The sequence below is a fragment of the Triticum urartu genome, chromosome 1A (genome assembly GCF_056163025.1).
Source record: "Triticum urartu cultivar PI428250 chromosome 1A, HENAU_Tu73, whole genome shotgun sequence".
NCBI classification, from domain to species: domain Eukaryota; kingdom Viridiplantae; phylum Streptophyta; class Magnoliopsida; order Poales; family Poaceae; genus Triticum; species Triticum urartu.
In genome coordinates this window covers 28,501,644-28,510,680 of record NC_141873.1, presented here as the reverse complement: position 1 = coordinate 28,510,680, position 9,037 = coordinate 28,501,644, and positions in this window count along the sequence as shown.

Below are 9,037 nucleotides of genomic sequence, written 5' to 3'. Positions count from 1 at the left end.
GGAGGCATGCTGTCTTTTTCGTGCAAACGTTGCAGGCCCTCCCGTGCCTCAGGTGTATCTTTTGTCTTCCCATACACGCCCAAGAAGCCTAGGAGGTTCACGCAAAGGTTCTTCGTCACGTGCATCACGTCGATTGAAGAGCGGACCTCTAGGTCTTTCCAGTAGGGTAGGTCCCAAAATATAGATTTCTTCTTCCACATGGGTGTGTGTCCCTCAGCGTCATTCGAAACAGCTAGTCCGCCGGGACCCTGTCCAAAGATTACGTGTAAATCATTGACCATAGCAAGTACGTGATCACCGGTACGCATGGCGGGCTTCTTCCGGTGATCTGCCTCGCCTTTGAAATGCTTGCCTTTCTTTCGACATTGATGGTTGGTCGGGAGAAATCGACGATGGCCCAGGTACACATTCTTCCTGCATTTGTCCAGGTATATACTTTCAGTGTCATCTAAACAGTGCGTGCATGCGTGGTATCCTTTGTTTGTCTGTCCTGAAAGGTTACTGAGAGCGGGCCAATCGTTGATGGTCACGAACAGCAACGCCTTTAGGTTAAATTCCTCCTGTCTGTGCTCATCCCACGTACGTACACCGTTTCCATTCCACAGCTGTAAAAATTCTTCAACTAATGGCCTTAATTAGGTACACATCAATGTCGTTGCCGGGTTGCTTAGGGCCTTGGATGAGAACTGGCATCATAATGAACTTCCGCTTCATGCACATCCAAGGAGGAAGGTTATACATACATAGAGTCACGGGCCAGGTACTGTGATTGCTGCTCTGCTCCCCGAAAGTATTAATGACATCCGCGCTTAAAGAAAACCATACAATTCTTGGGTCCTTTGCAAAATCATCCCAGTACTTTCTCTTGATTTTTCTCCACTGCGACCCGTCAGCGGGTGCTCTCAACTTCTCGTCTTTCTTCCGGTCCTCACTGTGCCATCTCATCAACTTGGCATGCTCTTCGTTTCTGAACAGACGTTTCAACCGTGGTATTATAGGAGCATACCACATCACCTTCGCAGGAACCCTCTTCCTGCGGGGGCTCGCCGTCAACATCACCAGGGGCATCTCGTCTGATCTTATACCGCAATGCACCGCATACTGGGCATGCGTTCAGATCCTTGTATGCACCGGGGTAGAAGATGCTGTCATTAGGGCATGCATGTATCTTCTCCACCTCCAATCCTAGAGGGCATACGACCTTCTTTGCTGTGTATGTACCGTCGGGCAATTCGTTATCCTTTGGAAGCTTCTTATTCAATATTTTCAGTAGCTTCTCAAATCCTTTGTCAGCCACAGCATTCTCTGCCTTCCACTGCAGCAATTCCAGTACGGTACCGAGCTTTGTATTGCCATCTTCGCAATTGGGGTACAACCCTTTTTTGTGATCCTCTAACATGCGATCGAACTTCAGCTTCTCCTTTTGACTTTCGCAATGCGTCCTTGCATCGACAATGACCCGGCGGAGATCATCATCATTGGGCACATCGTCTGGTTCCTCTTGATCTTCAGCAGCTTCACCCGTTGCAGCATCATTGGGCACATCGTCTGGTTCCTCTTGATCTTCACCAGCTCCCCCCGTTGCAGCATCATCGTATTCAGGGGGCACATAGTTGTCATCGTACTCTTCTTCTTCGTCGTCTTCCATCATAACCCATATTTCTCCGTACCTCGTCCAAACATTATAGTGTGGCATGAAACCCTTGTAAAGCAGGTGGGGGTGAAGGATTTTCCGGTTAGAGTAAGACCTCGTATTCCCACATTCAGTGCATGGACAACACATAAAACCATTCTGCTTGTTTGCCTCAGCCGCATCGAGAAACTCATGCATGCCCTTAATGTACTCGGAGGTGTGTCTGTCACCGTACATCCATTGCCGGTTCATTTGCGTGCATTATATATAATTAAGTGTCCAAATTAATAGAAGTTCATCATCACATTAAAACCAAAGTACATACATAGTTCTCATCTAACAACATATAGCTCTCCAGAGCATCTAATTAATTAAACCATACATTGAAACTATGTAAAACATTTCAATGCGAAAACAAATGCGATCATAAACGCAACCAAGGTAACAATTGATCCAACGGCATAATAATACCAAGCCTCGGTATGAATGACATATTTTTTAATCTTTCTAATCTTCAAGCGCATTGCATCCATCTTGATCTTGTGATCATCGACGACATCCACAACATGCAACTCCAATATCATCTTCTCCTCCTCAATTTTTTTTATTTTTTCCTTCAACAAATTGTTTTCTTCTTCAACTAAATTTAACCTCTCGACAATAGGGTCGGTTGAAATTTCCGATTCACATACATCCTACATAAATAAAATCTATGTCACGTTGGTCGGCATAATTTTCATAAACAATAAATGAACCAATAGTTATAAAGATAATATATATACCACATCCGAATCATAGACAGGACGAGGGCCGACGGGGGCGGATACCAAAACCATCGCACTATATAAAATGCAATAATAAAAGTAAGAAAATAATACAAGTATCTATGTAAACATACAAGTAAGAATATTTTTCCTTTCAGAAAGAAGATAAGAACAAGAGGCTCACCACGGTGGTGCCGGCGATGAGCTCGGCGCGGGTGATCGACGGCGGTGAAGACGGGGACGGGGCGTGACGGACCGCTAAACCTAGACAAATATTGAGGAAAATGGAGCTTGGAGGTCGAGCTTGGAGAGGATAAAGCTTAAGTAGTGTAGCTCGGGCATTCCATCAAACACCTTGTGTGCATAGGAGGTGAGCTAGAGCACCACCAAGCCCTCTCCTCCTCGGCCAGAAAAAAAACAGAGCAGTGTGCTCTGCTCTTACGCGAGGGGGTATATATAGGCACCTCATTGGTCCCGGTTGATGGCATGAACCAGGACTAAAGGGGAGCCTTTGGTCCCGGTTCAAGCCACCAACCGGGACCAATGGTGGTGGGCCAGGCGCGAGGCCCATTGGTCCCGGTTCGTCCCACCAACCGGGACCAAAAGGTCCAGATGAACCGGGACCAATGGCCAACGTGGCCCGGCCGGCCCCCTGGGCTCACGAACCGGGACTAATGGGCTGACCCGGCCTGGACCGTTGCCCCCTTTTCTACTAGTGTGAAAATAACATAATAGCAATAGGCCTATTAGAAAATTTATAAAAATGACATGGAAAACTTAATAAATTATTGCTAATACTTATAGCGCCATGCAACCACTTTTTCGAAATAATGGCTTCAAACATATCAGGTGTACATGTTTCCCCACCAATTCCTGTCATGTGCATGACAGTTTTCCTACAAAGCTTCTCCGAGGCTGCTAGTGTCTGGATATAAACCATCGCGGCCTCTATGTGTTCCGCATTAATGTAATCGGTACTAATCATAGCGGCTCTTATACCAAACAGATCTAAAATAGTAACAAACATTGAGTTAATAAAGTGCTCATGAAAGGACAGAAATAACTTACAAGAATAAATTACCTAGCACTTATTTTTCTTTGGACGTTTACGTCCACTATTCTGCTGGTAGGGTGAAAGACAGTATTTTGATTGTTTCCTCTTGTGTTTCCCATCATTCTCCTTAGTGCCACTTTCTTTAGCATTTTTAATATGAGTGTTCAGACTATCCATACTAATCTCCTCAGATTTATCGGTCGTAGACCCGTCTGACAATGTATTTATATTCTTTGGGGTAGCAGTAAGAGGTCGAAAGTCATTTGTGTCTACCGTTGCTACAGATGGGTTGGGTGAATTACCATTCTCCTCAATAATGAAGGGGTCGCCTTCATCTCCTGTACCTGGTGTGTTGTGATGCACACCTTTCTCACGCGCCGACTTCTTCCCGTTCCCCGTGGTGAAGGATGCTTCTATGTCTTCTTTTGCAGGAGTTGATTTTACATCTGGCCAATATTTTTATGGACGATACTTCCCCATCCAGTCTTCACTATGCTCCACAAACTCAACATCATCACGAAACCCCCTGTTTGGATTGAAGAGAAGACCTTCCTTCTCCAGCTTCTCCACTACTATCTGCAATAACACATCGAAAGCATTAACTGCATGCAAACATTATGAATAATCCCATGTAAATTGAAGTACACAACACTCGTTACCTCAGCACATTTTTCAGGAATATCTTTGATGCATTTCATCACTTGATCTAAGGTAGTATCCCTGCTTGACGAAGCCTCGTCTCTATTATCTTTCCTTTTTCGGGCACGACCTGTTCGATCTTTTGGCTCAAATTCTTCCTCTGAAATTTTCCCTTCACGAGCAATTAATGCCCGTCTGTACCTCTCATTTATTATGCCATCAACCTGAGACACAAAAAAATTAGTTCAAATTACTCAACATTTAAATAGTAACATAAGTGCATGCAGTACAAACTATAAATACTTACCCTCCCATTCCCGCGGCTGTACGATGTGTCATACGCGTCACGCTTAAGAGCCTCATCTTATATCTAGTTAAGCATCAACGGATATTCATGAGCCAGTGGATCGAATGTGTCTTCATTGAGTGGTTGCACTTTCTCCCAAAACAAGTACTGCATGAACATGACATATATTAGCAATGTTAATTTTGCAAACTATAGTTCGAAATTAAAATTATAACATACAATTTACCTGTATGAGGGCAAGGTTTCCCACTGGCCATGTAAATTTTGTAAGATCTGACACGGTCTTTTTGATGCCATCAATGCAAACACGTAAAGAAATTAAACGCGTTCCAGTTAAATGATTTGATGCTCTCTACATCCTCCACTAACTTGTAAAAAGCATTAGGAACTTCTATCATGGAGTGCGGTGCAAGAACCGTGCCAAGGAGAACCAACACAATTCGACGCAAGAAATCATCATCATAAGTGCCACTGGTAGTGATGTCCTGAATAAGCTGGTCTATCATTATTTCATTCGTACCGGAATCTATGAAACGACTCGGCACCTTCACCTTCGCCTTTAATCCTCCTTTACCTAAAGCTCTCATGGCATCTCTGCCCTTGTTCTCTAGACCAAAAATATCAAAGACATCTTCGGTGCGCAATGATATCGCACCGTTTTTTGATGGCATGATGAACCTATCTCTGTCCAACGCATATGATTTAATAATGAACTTAAGCAAACACTTGCGCATGCGCACACTAGGAATCATCAACATTGTTTCTAGTCGCTTTTTCTGCCTTGAGTTCAGTTTGCTGACCAAAAGACACCACTTCTCAACAGAATAGTAAATATCTCCATACTCCATCACTACGAATAGAAGCAAAAAAAAATATTAGCTTATTTACATGTCTAGATGATAAACATGATGAATGCATCGTTTGAAAAACAAAAAATTTACCGACGGCGTGCTGCGGAACCGCGGACGGCGATGTCAGAGAGTTCGGACGACGTGATGGGCCAGATGTGGACGGCGGACAGCGTGATGTCGATCGGCGGAAGGCGTGATGTCGATCGGTGGACGGCGGAAGGCGTGTTCTCGAACAGCGGACAGCGGACGGCGGCGCTCCGTCACGGAGGTAGATGGGTATGATAGATGACGGCGTGACGAGAGGGCAGGTGGCGGCGTGCGTTAAGGTTCGGGCGTCGTGTGTGTCGTGGGCATATGGCGACGTCGTGCGACATACGAGGTTCCAATCCCGATAGATTCTGTCGGGCCCGCGTCACCTCTCTCTCATCTGCCGTCCTCAATCATTGGGCCGGGCCTCAGACGACGCACGTGGATCAGTTCGGGCGGTCGGACGGCATAGTTTAGTCCCACCTCGACCGCGGAAGGACGCCCCGACCGGCTTAAATAGCCGCGTCGGTTAACCCATGCATGGTCATCTTTAATATTGTCATGTGACCTCACTCAACTGTTCGGGTCGTGCATTTTCCGGGTACTGCCCGCGTAGTTTGGTAAGGTCGTATCTCATTATTAAAAATGTTTTTTTTTTATTTTTTTGTACAATTTTATTATTTTTGAGTACTGTCAATTACTTTTTTTCGACTCCATCAAACGGCCCCAAACTTTTTCCACACCTTGGCATCACCATCCACAACACCCACACCAAATTTCATATTTTTCCCGACACTCGATGCATTTTCTAGAATTTTCCAGACCAAAATAGCCAAAAACACTGTCCGGACATGACGCAACGTTCGTTTTGTATCCATTTTCGTTCATTTCTTGCGTGGGGGCCTACGTTGACCGTGCACACATGTGTGCATACTTTGATGATGCGATCACGTAAATCCAATGCAACCAGCTCCGTTTCGGTGTGTCCGAGAGGGGTTCCTAACTACTTTTGGCCGTTATTTTGTACCAGTAGGATCATTGGTACGTGTCAGTTTGGTCATAGTTTGGTTTGGTACTTATCTGAGCTTGACATTAGAGGGGTCGAACACACAACCTCCCGTGGGTGAACCACATCGCTAGCCCACTGTAGTTACCGAGATTTGTTGTCTGAATACGCACCATGGTTTATACGAACAATAAGCACGAAAGATTGAAACCTTTTTTGCAATTATAAAAATATATATATATTTGACAAAAGTAAATATTTTTTAAAACATGAACATTTTCAAAATTTCTTATTTTTTAAAAAATTCAGAACATTTTGTGAAAACATGCACATTTTTTAGAAATCTCAAAATTAAAAATGCGAACATTTTTTGAAAAAATAAGGAACAAAATTGAAAATGTGAACTTTTTTTGAAACTACGAACAACATTTTGTACACGCAAACGTTTTAAAAAAAACAGTAACAAAATTGAAAACACGAACATTTTTCAAAATTATGAATATTTTTTTAAAACCCAAACATTTTAGGAAATTCCCAAACAATTTTTATTTTGTGATTAATTTTTGAAAACATGAACATATTTTGAATTTGTGAACAAATTTTATAAATGCGAATAGTTTTTTGAAATCCACGAATATTTTTTGAATCTGTGAACAAAATTTTAAAATGCAAACATATTTGGAATCTCTAACTCTTTTCCATTTTTTAACATTCTTTTAAAAGAAGCAAAACATTTTTAAAATTCTCAAATTGTTTAGAATTTATGAAGAAAATTTGAAAACAGGAACATTTTTTGGAAAAAAAGAACAAATATTAAAAAATACGAACATTTGAAAACTTCCCTCCATTTGTTGGAAAGGAAAATTTAACTTGTCAAATGAAAAAAAATGAAGAAAGAAGAAAATAAAAGAAGAAAAAAGAGGAAAAGATGAAACCGGGACAAAAGAAAAACGAAAAAAAAACAGAAACAAAAATAGGAAATAGAAAAGAAGAGTTCAGGAATTGTTGAAAGTTTCCAAAACCGGAAAAAACCGACTCCCAAAACCAGGAACGCTGAAACGCTTTACAGGCTGCCCACCCCAAGTGCTCGATTGATCTGCGACAATTTGCCGCAGCCAGCGGCAAATAGGGTTTCACGTCGCTGCTTCCACATCGAAGCAAGAGAGAAAGAGGAAAGATTCGTTGACTCTGTCCAAGCGTAGTTGAATCCCTTCGATCTGTGGCCGGTGTTCTTCTGCCGGAAATGGGGCCCCGAACTAGAGACCTTTTACAGTACATCAAGTTATTTTGGACCGTTTATTTTTTCAGTCCAACGTTCCAGATTAAGCGATACTACAGAAGAAATCTGGTAGTATTTAGATACATTAAAACTGAGCACATTCCCTGCCCTCCCAGACCATCAAGATTTCTGGCCGTCGGATGTTTGTTCCGGGTCGTTGCTGGCCGTCAGATGACTATCTAATCCCGTAATTAACCAATGGGCCGGGTGACCTAGGGAGGCTATTCCAGTGGAAAAATCGGTGGCCTCTGGTTGATTGGGCCAGGCAGCCCGTTTAGCGGTTGGTGAAAGAACAGCCCACCAATTAGATGGTGTGCGACGTCGCTTCAGTTCAGGTCAGGTCAAGGACATCGAAGGGGCGGCAATCCCTCCCTTCATTCTCCCTCGCGGCCGCCGACGAATCATCGCGCCTCCACGACGTTGACCAGCCACCGTCTGTCTTCCTTCTCCAGTTGCAGCAGAGAGGGGCTCAACTCTCAGACCAGTGAGGCGTGACACCATTGCCACATCCGACAGTGCCATGGCCCAGATCTCCACCGATGCGGAGGCGGCGCTTGGAGAGGCCATCGGGTTGGTGTTCGGGCGGTGGACAGCGCTGCAGGTGGCGGTGGGGCAGTAGCGACTCCCATGCCAACGCTGATCAATTCAGCGAATCAATCCTCTACTGGTTCTATCCCTCAAGGGTACGTACAGCTCCTTCAGCAATCAGCATCCTCAGATAAATAAAATAATATGTTCCTTCTTGTCTCCTTGAGGCGGGATCCTGTAGTAAAGTTGATATTGTTTACTTTAGCATCTGAATTCTCCTAGATCTAGCGGCATGATCGTCAACTACTTGGCTTTCAGACCGGTGCAGCAAGAATGGTCTCCACTTTGTGGCTGCATGGGGCTCGAGCCTTAACGAATGATCATTGGCAGCGACCTAGGTTTGCCTCTACAAGAACAATTTGACAAGGGAAATGGGGGTACATGTCAACATTCGATGGAGTCCGCTGGTACAGATCATTCCCTTCCCTTTATCTTGCATATAATCAGTGTTCTCTGCTGGTTTGGATTTGTCCTTTCCGAGTGCATAGGATTAGCATTCCACAACAATCAGGATGTCACCCAGTTGATTGGAATTTTGAGCACAAAATCACAGACGTGTGTTCTTTATAGGAAAATTATTACGTCCAACTACTACAGTGGATCTATCAATATATAATGAGTAATGAAGATGGATCTTTTTTATTGAAGAGATTATAATATATAAGAGGATATTATGTTCAAAAAAAGAGAGTATATGTTTTTGGTATTCTTCTCGGTCATTATAGAATTGCACTATTACTATCAATAGGTCAACTGGTTCAGCTTTTCCTATAAATTGAACAAAATAAGGTCAAGGCTTTGAATTTACTTATCTACTTTTCGTGTTATCAAAAATAAAAGATAGTTCTCTACTTTTCGTCAACTGATTTCCTTTATCTCTATGTTAGAA